The 14,661-nt window shown below is 40.0% G+C and overlaps 1 long non-coding RNA gene across 1 annotated transcript in view; it reads right to left on the reverse strand.

Annotated features, from left to right (window-relative positions):
• Nucleotides 1-14,661, reverse strand: part of LOC132767134 (uncharacterized) — a 130,925-nt gene that overhangs the window by 42,412 nt on the left and 73,852 nt on the right. The gene's annotated exons all lie outside the window — the stretch shown is intronic.

The following is a 14,661-nucleotide window of genomic DNA, read 5'->3' on the forward strand; positions in this document are numbered from 1 at the left end:
TGATCCCAGATTATCTGCTTTGCACTGGATTATATAAATCTACAGTGCCAGATAATCTGGGATAAGCGGATAATCTGGGATCAGATCCTGGGATATAGGGCAGTGTAGATCGAGCCTGAGTGTTGGAAATTAGGATTCAACTCCCTACTTGGACATAGAAATCTACTGGGTAAATGTGGTTAAGTCACACATTCTAGAAACCCCCATGATAAATTTACCTGAAGGTCAGCATAAATCAGAAATGACTTGAAGGCACACAACAAAAACAACAAGTAGCAATGAATACAAATTCTGGGAAAGTACACTAAACTCGGTAGATAGTAACACATTAGTCACCACCACTGTTCCATACTTTCTTGGTCACTTATACCTCCTAGTTCTGTAGCTTGAAATCCATGACTTTTGTCAGACACCTTGGGGATTGTAATCTTCAAACACTAATGAGAATGGTTTGTCAACAATTCTAGCTGCTTTTCACTCATGCAAACTGCTCAGACATAAAGAGTTCCAGTTTAGGGAATTGTGCATAGAGTCATGGCTAGTATTCGATATCAGCTACTTAACTGAGCATACTTATTTAAGAGATTTCTCCTGTCCTGACCACCCCAAACATGATGGAAAAATCTTTCTCCTGTACTCCAATTCAAACTCTTATCACAATTGTGCCTAGGTAGCGATTATGAATACAGAACAGTTACCTAGATTTACTCATCCATAACAACCCTCTTGCTTCTTGGCAGAGGGTTGGACTGGATGGCCCACAAGGTCTCTTTCAACTCTATGATTCTATGAACAGTTCCATATTCCCAACAATTGTGACACTACTGCCATGACCACAACTCCCACTCTACCCTACTTTATTGAACAGCAGCTGCATAGGGATAAGGAAGCCCATCTGCTGGAGATTGAGACATAGGGGAATACCATTGTTGTCAGGCTTGTGTTGCGGGTCAAACCATTTAACTATACTTAACTAAATTGATATAGAATACTGCTCCATGCAAACTTAGAGCTGGAAGGAGCAACAAGGGTAATCTAATTCAATCCTCTGCCAGTGCAGGAATCCACTACTGAAACACTCCTGGGACTCTGATCTCTGTTTTACAACCTCTAGTGAAAGAGTGCCCACCACCTTCCAAGGCAGTCTATTTCAGGGCTTCTGATGTGAGACTGGATTCCCCCTGCCTGTGGTTGACAGGATGTTTGCACCCATTGCCTACAATTTCTTTTTCTTCTTTCTTGCAAACTCACCTCAAATTAGTAGTCAATGGTCTAAGGGTTAAGACACCACCACTATGAATAACAGTGATCCATCCCCCTGTCAAACAAACAGTTCTTTCTATCAGGACTTTCTTCCTAATATCTAGAAAGAATCTCCTTGTAATTTGAATTGACTTATTTGTGTCCTGTCCTCTGGAACAGAAAACAAGGCTGCTCCAACTTATGCATAAAAGCCCCTACACATGCACACAGAGAAAGATTTCAGATTTTTTTCAGCAACACTGAGTTACAGTTTCACGCAAGTATAAAGTACTAGCTTTGCCCTGCCACGCATTGCTGTGGCCTATAGTAAGACTTTTCGAAGTAGAGGTAGATATCTGGACTATTATGAAAGAGAGGTGCCTACCTATTCCTTCCCCCTTCTTCTTCCCCTTTCTCTCCTTTTCTTCTTCTCTACCTCTTTCTTTCATTCCTTCTTTTGCTCTTTGGTTTCATCCCTCCTTCTCTCTTTCCTTCGTTCCCTCCCCCTTTCTCTACTTCTTCCTTTGTCTCCTTTCTTCCCTCCCTGTTTCCTTCCTTCTTTCACTTTTATTTCCTTTTCTCCTTTCTTCCTTCTTTGCCTCTTTTCTGCCTTTCCTTCCCCTTTTCTTCCCTTCCTTTTTTCCCTCCCTCCTTTCTTCTCTCCTTCCTTCCTGTCTGTTTTCTCCCAATACCATGGTAGAGTCCCTTCTAACTCTATTCTATGAGCCTATTTAATATAGTAATATATATAACAATAATATATATAATACTAGCTGTGCCCTGCCACGCGTTGCTGTGGCCTATAGTAAAACTTATCAAAGTTGAGGTAGATATCTGGACTATTATGAAAGAGAGGTACCTACCTATTCCTTCCCCCTTTTCCTCCCCCTTTCTCTCCTTTCTTCCTTCTCTACCTCTTTCTTTCTTTCCTTCTTTCACTACTTGGTTTCATCCTTCTCTTTCCTTCATTCCCTCCCCCTTTCTTCCTTTGCCTTTCTTCCCTCCCTGTTTGCTTCCTTCTTTCTCTTTTTATTTCCTTTTATTTCACCACCATCATAACAATAACAATAATGCAATGCATTGCCTCTGGGACCTGACACCTCTCCCATTCCCCCTAAAAGGGTCTCATAGGAATAATAGCATCATAATAATCATAGAAATAACAACCTTTACCAGCCACGCGTTGCTATGGCCAACCTTCCCTCTTTCTCTCCTTCTTTCCCTCCTTCCTTCCTTCCCTCCCATCTTTCCTTCTCCTTTTCCTTCTTTATCTCTTTCCTTCCTTCCCCCTTTTTCTTTCTCTTCTGGTCTCTTTTCTTCCTTCTCTCTTTCCTTCTTTCCTTCCCTCCCTCTTTCTTTACATCTTCCCCCTTCCTTCACTCCCTCTTTCCTTCCTTCATTCCCTTTTTTCTTTCCTTCTCTCCTTCTTTCCTTCCCCCTTTTTCTTTCTCTTCTGATCTCTTTTCTTCCTTCTCTCTTTCCTTCTTTCCTTACCCTCCCTCTTTCTCTACATCTTCCCCCTTCCTTCACTCCCTCTTTCCTTCTTTCATTCCCTTTTTTCTTTCCTTCTCTCCTTCTTTCCTTCCCCCTTTTTCTTTCTCTTCTGGTCTCTTTTCTTCCTTCTGTCTTTCCTTCTTTCCTTCCCTCCCTCTTTCTCTACATCTTCGCCCTTCCTTCACTCCCTCTTTCCTTCCTTTATTCCCTTTTTCCTTTCCTTCTCTCCTTCTTTCCTTCCCCCTTTTTCTTTCCCTCCCTCTGTCTCTCATTTCTTCCTTCTCTACCTCTTTCCTTCCTTCCCCCTTTTTCTTTCTCTTCTGCTGTCTCTCTTTTCTTTCCTTCCGTCTTTCCTTTTCTTTCCTTTTCTTCTTCCTTCTTTCTCTAACTTTCCTTCCTTCCCCCTTTTCTTTATCTCCCTTTCTCTTTCTTCCTTCTTTCCTTCCTTCCTGTCTTTCCTGGATTTTGACAGGGCGGGAAGGGGCGGGGTGGGGTTTGGAGGTGGCGTGAAGTAAAAGGAGGTAAGATTGGGGCGGGGGAGTGATGGAGCGTGGGGTTGTGTGTGTGTGTGCGGCGGCGGGGGGAGTGATGGAGCATGGAGTTGCGTGTGTGTGTGCGGCAGCGGGGGGGGGAGTGGGGTTGCGCGTGTGTGTGTGGCGGTGGGGGGAGTGATGGAGCGTGGGGTTGTGTGTGTGTGTGCGGTGGGGGGAGTGATGGAGCGTGGGGTTGTGTGTGTGCGTGCAGCAGGGGGGGTGTGTGCGGGAAGCGGCGCGGCGGGGCTTGGAGTGGACATGGCTTCCGCAGAGGGAACGTTGGCCGGAAGACTGTGTGCGCGCGCCAGGGAACTTGCGGCTGGGCACCAATGCGCATGCTCAGTTGTTTTGTCATTTTGTGAGTGTGTTGTTGTGTTGTTTTTCATTTTGAGTAGATATGTTTGTACCTTGTGGGTTGTGTTATGGGCATGGGAATTTTGGTTAAGTTTCGTTGGTTTTTTTGAGTTTTATTGTTTTGCCGTTTTGTGAGTGTGTTGTTGTGTTGTTTTTCATTTTGAGTAGATATGTTTGTACCTTGTGGGTTGTGTTATGGGCATGGGAATTTTGGTTAAGTTTCGTTGGGGTTTTTTGAGTTTTGTTGTTTTGCCGTTTTGTGAGTGTGTTGTTGTGTTGTTTTTCATTTTGAATAGATATGTTTGTACCTTGTGGGTTGTGTTATGGGCATGGCAATTTTGGTACAGTTTCGTTGGGGGGTTGTGGAGTTTTGCTGTCCGGTTGAACCAACCTAACAGATTTATATATATAGATTAAAGGTAAAGGTAAAGGTAGTCCCCTGACATTAAGTCCAGTCATGTCTGACTCTGGGGTGTGGTGCTCATCTCCATTTCTAAGCCGAAGAGCCAACGTTGTCCGTAGACACCTCCAAGGTCATGTGGCCAGCATGACTGCATGGAGCGCCATTACCTTCCCGCCGGAGCGGTACCTATTGATCTACTCACATTTGCATGTTTTCGAACTGCTAGTTTGGCAGAAGCTAGGGCTGACAGCGGAAGCTCACGCCGCTCCCTGGAATCGAACCTGCGACCTTTTGATCAACAAGCTCAGCAGCTCAGTGCTTTAACCCACTGCACCACCAGGGGCCCATATATAATATATAATATTATATATATGTATTATATAGCAGTATATATAATTGTAATGTATAAAGTATTGTGTGTGTGTGTGTGTGTGTGTGTATTTCACCAACCAGTGATGTAACATCCATCCATATATGTGTGTGCGTGCGCTGTGCATGCACATGCGTGTGTCTACATTGCCATATAATCCAGTCCTAAGTAGATAATCTGGATTTTACATGGCAGTGTGGAAGGGGTGACTTTGAGTGCATCTACACTGTAGATTTAATAAAGGAGGATGAAGCTGGTGAGGGGAGGAGAAAAAGGAAGGAAAGAAAGGGAGGGAAGAAAGGGAGGGGAGGGAGGGAAGGAAGGAAAGGGAGGGAGAGAGGAGTAATTGAGAAAAGGAAAGGAAGAGAGGAAAGAGGGAAGGGTGGGAAGGAGTGAAAGAAGTAAAGGAAGGAGAAGGGATGTAGAGAAAGGGAGGAAGGGAAGGAAGGAGGGGGGAAGGAGGGGGTTGACCTTTAGGGCGCCCTTCCAACTGGTTGGCCATCTGTTGTGAGGGCTTTGATGGTGTCTTCCTTTACTGCCAAATGAGGTCAGGCTGTATGGTCTTTGGGACTCCTTTCCAAGCAATGTCAGTCTCTATTACCCACCCTATTACTCACACCAGAAGTGACTTGCAGTTTCTCAGGTCGCTACTGACACACACACACACAAAAACCCCATCATGGCACCTTCCTCCATCCCTTGTGCTGTGGGAGTGTATGTGTGGGAGAGAGAGAGTCAGAGAGTGCACAGTGTGGCCTTCCTCCCTCTTTTTTCCTTTCCCCATCTCTGTCCTCCCCCTCCTCCTTCTCCTCAGCCTCTGCCCTTTGATCCCTTGCCTTAGTGTTAGTTAGCCCTCCTCCTCCTCTTCCTTTTGACACCATGGCATATGAGCCACCCTGCTGCCGCTCTCCCTTGCCCATTAGGCCCCTTCTCCTTCTCCCGCCTCACTTTCCAAGCACTGCAAAGGCAAAGGGGAAGGGGAAGTAAGGTGGCCTTTCTGGCTGTGTCCTCAACATGGGGGGGGGGGGGGCAGGGGAGGTGTGTTGTCTTCTTCCTTTTTTGAATTTAAAGGTGTTTGGTGAGGTGTTTTTTTTTTATTGATGGTCACCCCTTGGATTGTGAGGAGTTTTGTTGCCAAATTTGGGGTCATTTGGCCACGTAGGTTTTTGTTTTTCTTTTTGGGTACTCATTATGGACAGAGCATTTTTTATATATATAGATAAACCTTCAATGAAAAGTTTGAACAACAAAAACAAAGTCAGAAGTCTAAAGATCACTTGAAAGCTTCTTCCAAAATGTGCCCAGGGATGCTTCTTTGAGTGGCTTCCACTTTGTTTGAACTTGTGACAACTGAAAATATTTCCACTTTTACTTGTTTTGAGTTAATGATGCCCTCTTTTCCAGAGCATAGGTTACATATAAAATAATAAAATCCTATGGTATTCCTATTTTTCTGGGTGAATTATAATTTTTCAGGATCAACATAATCAAATACTTTATGAAGCTGATTCTCTCCTGAAATATTGAGGTGCATTTTGTTAGCCACCAGATGTTTGCCGTGTGATCTCTAGTGCTTATTTCTTTCTGATCTCAGAATTGTTAGAATTCAGATGAATTCTGTCTCTGTTTTTAAACATCTCTATTGGTGTGCCAAGTGTTCCTACAGCATTATTTCTTTCTTTAGGAATAGTTTTCATTTCATTTTCTAAATTTGTAAGTTCTTTGTGAAAAGGTTCTACTTAGAAGCTATCTGTCATTCTTTTTTTATAGTTATTTGGTATATTTACTCCATCATTTTAAATTTTGTTTTGATCATACTGTATGTTTTCCTGTTGCTCATTCAAAGTTCCTACTCTTGATTGAAATTTCCCTTTGATTTCTTGGTTCATGTGAAAGCACTGTCTATTGTATTTTTATATTGCCTTATTCTATTTATTTGCATGGATTATTATAATAGTCCTCTTTGTCCTTATTATGCACACATCACAGAGCAGTTGCAGTCAAGATTCTGACCCTGTTTCTATCATCTTTTATCTTTGCTTCTCAACCGCCTCAACTGCTTGAAGAATTTTACCTGTAAACAGGGACGCTCTCCTTTGTTTTGAGCTGAGATAATATCTTTTTACATTCTTCCTTGACAATGTCCATGCTTTTGGTCCATAGTTTATCTGGTTCCCTGTCAATTAGACTTAGTAGTGCAAATCCATTCTTTATATGATCTTCAAATTCTACAGGGATATCCTTTAGATTGTCTTTTGGCACTATAATTGATTAGTTGCACTTCTTTAGATTTCCTCTAGTTGTTGAAATTACCAATTAATGATCTCTGCCACAATCTGCTCCTATAAACATAAAACACACACACACTCACATGGTCCAATGACTCACTGAGGAAGTAACCACACAAATTATGTTGATGGAATTTACATTCCCTTTGCCACTTTGCAAGACCAAATCTGTGAATAGAGCATTTCTAATATTCTTGCAGTTTTCTTCTGGAACTAGTATCATTGTGTCATGGATTCTGATGTGGTGCCTCTGAGGCCCTTCTACACAGCTCTATAAAATCCAGATTTCAGCTTGTCAATCTCTCTCTTCAGTTGTGGTGCCCAGAATTGGACATCGTGTTCTAGGTGTGGTGTAACCAAGGCAGAACAGAGGGGTAGCATGACTTCCCTGGATCTAGACACTATACTCCTATTGATGCAGGTCAAAATCCCATTGGCTTTTTGTCATCGCACCACATTATTGGCTCATATTTAACTTGTTGTCCACAAGGACTTCAAGATCTTTTTCACATGTACTGCTCTCAAGCCACGTGCCCCCCATTCTTTGTCTTTGCATTTCATTTTTTCTGCCTAAGTAGAAAATCTTGCATTTGTCACTGTTGAACTTCATTTTGTTAGTTTTTGGCCCATCTCTCTAATATGTTAAAATCATTTTGAATTCTGCTCCTGTCTTCTGGAGTATTTGATAAATCAGTGTAACCTGGCATTAAAGGTAATTCCAAGAATCTCTTGTGAGTGCCTTTGACTGCTATCAAGGTTCAACCATCATCACAGAATGTGTGACTAGCAAGATCCTATCCTTTTCAATATACTTGATGCTCAAGGAGAGACGGTAGGGAAGATCTAGGGCAACTAATACTAAATACCATTCCAGACCAGACAATTACAGCACTTTGACAATACTAACTACCATAAGTATATCCTATGTAATTCTAGAGTTTGTCGTTTGAAGAAGGGTACTTAGAATTTTCTCTCAGCTCTTGTGCCTTGGGAACCTACACATCACAGGGTTCTATATAGGTAGGCAGTTAAAGTGGCATTAAAGTGCTATAATTGTCTAGTGTGAAAAAGAGCCCCTAACTTTAGCTGGAAACAGAAGAGTGTTTCAGGTTAAACTTTAATGCAACTGTTTTCCAATTTAGATGACAATTGAATTGGCATTTGGAAATAAATGCCAGCAAATACAGTCTATACTGATTTCACTTTATGCTCCATGTTATTTGAGTTGCTTTAAGCAGATTATAGTTATTGTGATGTGTTGCAGTAGTCAGTATCACAAGGGTTAGCAATTCTAGAGTAATAAACACCAAGTTTTAAATGGGAAACCATAGGAAAACATCCTTCTTTCAGACTTCATACTGTTTTGAACTTTAATAAGAGTAATCTCTGCCACCTGAATTTTCATGTCAGACAACAGATTAGCAACATTTTAAACTGGAATAAATAACAGGTGGCAGGCAGGGTCAGGAACAGAAGCAACTCACTAAGTGAATCAAAGCCTACGTCCAATAACCTTTTTTATCCCAACCAAAATATTTTTTTCAAAGTAGCAGCAACCATTATTTTATATTTTTGAATTGCTTCTTTGCTACCTTTTCATCATTTTGATGCAACTGAGTGAATTTTGGAGCAAAGTCACATTCCTCCTCAACATTTAAACAGACACTTCGATTTTCCTTGCTTTTTAGCCTACAGTATATATTACTCAGATATAAATCAACCTCGCGTATAAGTCAATGCCAGGTTTTGGGAGCTAAACTATGGATTTTTGTATGAATCATGGATAAGTTGAGAGTCATTCTGTGGAGAGGGGAAACACAAATGTTACTTCAAGGGCCAGCCACCCTGGATGCCACCATTTCCCCAGCTAGACATTCATAAAGGCCAGAAGTGACACCGGGGCAGAAAGAGTAGAGGAAGTTGTTGCTTCTTTTAGGTTCTCCTAGAGTGGGTTAAACTCTTGCCTTTTGACACTCTACTCAGAGAAGGGGATAATTCCTTTTGAAATAAGGGTGAGGTCCAGTATGCACATTGACCCGTGGACATGTCAATGCAGATTTTTTTTTAGGCTGATTCCCTTCCAAAATGTCTAGAGTTATACATGAGTATATAAGGTATTTTATATTTCCAAAAATGATTTGTTTACAAATAGAATGTATAACTATCTCTGTCTGCACATTTTGACCAAACCATCTTTTCAGCAGTCAAGGATATTTCGTTCCTTCCAGATACTGATCCCTACAAGAAGTGATTGTAACTTTTATTACATACAGCTCTTAGTTCTTAATAATCTTTCCTTGTATTAGGTTTTATTAACTTCTTTTGGTTCTTTTATTAAAGTAGGATGAACCAAAGTACAAGAACAGGGGAGAGTCAAAGGAACTTCAATGGCATTATAGAACAATATAGAAACAGCAGCCTTCATTTTAAGAAATTCTTAAGATCCCAGAATTTGAGGACCTTTACAATTTCAGGCAGATTTAGCCGATTCAATGGCTTAAGGAGGGATGCAAGATTCCCCCCTTATTCTTAGCTCAATGATTCAAATAAATGACAAAACTGAATAAAAAGCAGTATTACTAGGTTGATTCTAAAGATCTTTTCCACATGCAAAAAATGTCTTACAGTCATGGATGGACATTTTCTTCACCTTCTGCTAGAATGCTGATGAGAGAAATGAAGACAAATTCAGTCATATACCTCTATGTATGCAAGAAATTTTGCAAACTCTTGCCAAAGCAAAAGTATGAGAAATCCTGTAGAATCAACAGTGTCATATGAATATGCTCTTAGATAAGCATCCATGCAATAGTATACAGACACCCTCTGAGTTACAAACATCAGACTTACAAAATGACTCATAGTTAAGAACAGGGGTGAGACAAAAGGAAGTGAGAGAAATCTACCCATAGGAAGGGGAAATAACTCCTGGAAGATTTATCATGGTGAAAAGGTGTCTCCACTGAAGCTTTCTTACCAATCTTTGTTCTTTGTTTCCACAACAAGTCTTATTTTTCAAAATCCAATCATCACAGGGATAGAAAGTGAGGTGAAATCTTCTGAACAGAAGCACAGATAGCAACACAAACACCACAGGGGTATTAACACTTCTCTATGCTATCCAAAGCGCTCTCTCTCTCTCTCTCTATATATATATGGCATAGATAGAGCCGCATTGGATTACTCGTTACTTGTAATAATTTCGTTACAGTTAGCTTTTTGAAGTGATTTCGAAGCATTTTTAAAACCTGGAAGTCCCTTTGCCCTTCCGAAGCTTTCTCTGCCATTTTTTGTTACGACTCAGAAAGTGATTCAGAAATTTTCAGCCCTCTAGCCTGCTGGGAGGCTCCTTGCCTCCCCTCCCAGCCAATCAGGGGAGAACTTTTGAGGAGGGTAGGGATTTCGGCACTGGCCGCCATTGCTGTATAAAGGAGAGCTCAGAGGCTCATTCAGAGCTGAGAAGGGGGAAGGGAGAAGGAGGAAGGAGGAAAGGGGGAAAGGCGAAGGGGGAATAGAGAAGGGGAAAGGGGAAGAGAAAGACAAAGGGAAGGGAGGTTGGAAGAAGAGCACGGCAGGCAAGCAAGCAAGCAAGCAAGCAAGCAAGGAAGGAGAAAGGAAGAAGGGCTGGGAGAAGGGCTGTTGCCAGCCATGCTTGGCTGGCTGGCTGGTTGGCTGACTTGGCAGTTGGCATAGCCTGCCTTGCCGCTTGCGTGTTGTTGCTGTTGGGGTTTGGGTTGTGTGAGCACCCTGAGGGTAGTGTGTGTGGGGGTGAGTAGCATGGGTGGGAGTAATATGGAGGAACCAAAGCACTCACAACAACATTTTAAAAAGCCAACATTGTAGCTGGCCTCAGTGTTTTTTAGTTTGTGTTGCACATTCCCTCAAAAGAACTAGATCTCCCATCCATTCAAGCCACTCTTTGAACACAAACTCTCCTTCCCAAAATAGTGAAATCATCTTCCAAGGCAAAAAGGGCAGGGCTGTTTCTGATGTTCTTTGTTTGCTGTGAGTTTCCAAAGAAGACACTAGAAATCTCATACAATGCGCAATCACGTCCGCCAGTAACAAAGCGATTCAGAAATTTCGGACATTTCAGAAAGTTCCTAAATTTTCTTGGGAAAAATTCAGAATTCAATTCCGAATCAAACCACCAGCACCCCCTACATCCAAAACTAGTTTTGAACCTTTTTTATCCAAAAAGTAGAACTGAAGTTGTAATTCTAGAAAACTTGAGTGACAGCATGGCTATTTAGGAGGAGCCAGCATGCATAGTGGTTTGAGCATTTGCTTGTGATTCTGGGTAGTGGGATTTGACTCTACTCAGCCATGAAAACCACTGGGTGAACCACTGGGTGACTGGGCTGCCTTAAGCTTGCCTTAAGTTGGATACAACTTGAAGGCACACCACACAACATCAACAATTCCTATTGGGGAAAGGGCAATGCCTGCAATTTGTCATTCCCCAACCCCTGTAACTAAGTACACCTTTGGGCAAAGTAGAAATGCTAAAAATTGTGCTCCTTTTGTTGTGCTGGCAGACCATTTCATCAGAAAAGTGAAATTATCCCATGGAAAATTATCCATTCCTGATTAAATAGATCCTGCCTGAAGGCTAGAATCCTAAACACACTTTAGAGAGAGTACTGTCCCCCAGGAGACCATGCATAGGATTACACTGTTATGCAACAGTGGTCAAATGCATTAAATACAATTGACTGAGAGTTCCCTAAAACAAATCTAAGGGTTTTTAAAATAAAATATATCTACACATTATTTGTGTTCTAAGGATGAGCTAATGGTACTGAATCTACACTGAACACATTTAAAGATTCTTGATAACACATTTAGAAATTTGTCATTCCTAATGCTTTTATTGTCAATATTACTCCTACCACCATCATATGTCGCTTTTTTTCCTCATGTAGTCTGATGTTTGTCTTAGAGCTGAAAACCCAGAATAACTTCACAGAAGTAGCCTCAAAGGGAAATAACTTGAGAAATTATCTATCTTTGCAAGGAAAGTAGGACTACAAGTTATTCACAGCCAGAGTGATAAGTCATGATGGCCCTTTTTAGTTTTAGTGTAAATTACCTTTAACACATTGTATTAAGAAGCAAAATTTACCATAATAATAATAATAATAATAATAATAATAATAATAATTGAGAAGAGAAATATTCTAATGGCAATAATAAATTTGGTAGCAGGAGTGGTACATTGCTAACTACACAACTGAGATTTCCATAACAATTTGAAATTACCTGGATCTTACTTTCAAAAATTATCCTGGAATATGCTAGTAGAAGTATGTTAAAGGTGAAAAATGTTGATTTATTCTGCTGGGTATCAATGACCTTAGATGAAACTTAAATGTGTCACATTAATTTAGATTCTCACCAAATAGCTGATTACATCCCCCCCCCCCCCCAAAAAATATAACATCCATGCAGAGATGACGTAAAAGCCGCTTAAGTCAGGGTTAAAGTAGGGTCTTCATATTTTCCAATCCCACTCTTACTCTTGTTCTGTCTCAGTCGTTTCCTTTTTTATTCTCTCATTTTCTTGTACTGCTAAAGTAATCTATTTTAATAATTTCTTTATTTTTAAACATTTTGATGCTAATGTATGTCTTTGTCTTGTTGGTTACAGCTACACTACTCCATTATTTGCTCGTGCCACTCCATTATGGTTGTGAGGATATCCATTTATTCATGGAAGCTAGCACTTTTCTAAAGAAGGTGTCATTAGAGACTCAAAGTAAACTGTCTATATTTATTGCCCATCATTCTAGTAGCTGGGATTCTTCTTTAGCCTCAAAAGTCCTAGGGTCCAATTATCCTGTCACTTACATGCTTGCGAACCTAAACCTTTGAAACGGCACTGAGTCCGCACTTTGATTCATTCATGTCATTGCCTTTTAAAATATGTACTGTGTATTACTAAATGGGGCATACTTGATTCATTAGTCACATTCTTTTTGATTATTGTTTGTATTTCAGTTGCATTTAGATGCCGTAATCCAGATGAAAGGCTTATTCTGCTCAGTACAATGAACATATACATAACGAAACACTTACACTATTGTGATCCTACTCCCAAATGAAGCAAGAGAAGATTTGAAGATTATGAGGCAGTTCACTGAACACTTAAAACACTTACAATAGTGTAATCTAATTGCCCCTGTGCTCCAGAGATGCTGAAGTACCAATCATTACAGTCTGACAATTATAGTGTATCTGGCTTGAAAGCTGGGCTTTATAAATCCTGACCTGGAAAATTTGAATCCTTACAAAGCTGACATAAGAATGAGAGGTGTATGGTGTAGAGCTTCAGGGTTTTGTTTTTTTTAAAAAAAAATTACTTATATTTCAAGATCCAAGAAACGTTACTAGTTACAATTATAGTTATTATATTTAAAAGTACCTCTGTACTTTCCCATTTCTCATATTTAAAATGGTTACTTAAAAAACAAAACATCGGAATGCTAGATGTTTCTGCCTGGAGTACAACCTTATCCTTTCCCATGCCCTCCACCAGATGTCTCTATTTGTCAGGAACAATCCTGGTTAATCCCCTGCCTCCCCACTTTTTCAGCTGCCTTTACAATGTCCCAGTTTTTCTTTCCTCCTCTCTCTTTCTTCATCATTATTGGCTTATTTCAGTTGCTACAAAATGAGCTCAATGTGCAAAAGTAGACTGCACAACTCAAAGGGGGAGTTAATCCTCTACTTCCCATGGCCCTTCTAGACAGGCCCTAAATCCCAGGATCTGATCCCAGGTTTTCTATTTATCCCAGATTATCTGGCAGTGAGGACCCATATAATCCACTTTAAAGCAGAAAACATGGGATCAGATCCTGGGATTTAGGGCATGTCTGGAAAGGACCCAGTAGGCTCAGACAGAAGTAAACTACCACATTATTTCCAACCCAATATTTTTTATTGTTTCAACATTACAACATCTTATTTACATTTATTTTTCATTGGTGCTCAGACTTATGCACACCTCATTTTCATGTAACATTTCTTTTGTCTGCACCTTCTCTTTTTATACAGCTTTCTCTTCGATGACATTTTTATTGTTAACACCTCTCATCCCTACCCCATCACCCCTCCCTCTGATCATATATTCACCTTATATCTTTATATTTAACCATGCACACAATTTCCTTAATTTCTGTACAATATTTACATTGGCTTCACCTCTTTCTATCCATTCTATATATACCTTCCATTTATTTTTAATTGCTTCTGTTTATCCTCCCGTGTATTCTCCTTAATTACATATTTATTTATTTATTTACTGCACTTATATACCGCAATTCTCAGCCCAGGGGCGACTCAGATTGGATCTGATCATAAATATAGTTATTCCAATTTTTATGGTCCATTTTTTCATCCTTCCATTCCCAAGGTCGCCTAGCTTGTATGTTCTTCTCCATCAATAGTATATTCTTCTTGACAACACTCGTTGCTTGGTCACACAAGCCCCAGTTTTTGTTGTTGTTCTTGTTGTTGTTATATTTATTTATATCCTGCTTTATCTTTCTAAAAGAGACTCAAAGTGGCTTAACATAAAAGAATACCATTTGGTTTTCTCGGAAATTCCAAAAAGTATGGAAACCATGACTCGGCACTTCATATGTTTTTAATCTATTTTATTGTATTTATATATTTTAACTGTTTATATGTTTTAACTGTTTTATAAATTTAATATGGTATGCTTCTTTTTTATGTGCACAATGCTGCATTGAATTTTTGCCATAGTTTGTAAGCTGTTCTGAGTCCCTTTTGGGGTGAGAAGGGAAGGGTATAAATATACTAAATAAATAAATAAATAAATAAATAAATAAATACAATCTAAAATCTACAAATAGGCAAACATTAAAACAGAATTAAAAATAAACAGTATTAAACATTTCACAGTTAAAACTATTAAAAGTATTAAAAACCAGATGTCATCTTTAAAATGCTGAA

This window comes from Anolis sagrei, chromosome 2 (genome assembly GCF_037176765.1).
Source record: "Anolis sagrei isolate rAnoSag1 chromosome 2, rAnoSag1.mat, whole genome shotgun sequence".
NCBI classification, from domain to species: Eukaryota; Metazoa; Chordata; class Lepidosauria; order Squamata; family Dactyloidae; genus Anolis; species Anolis sagrei.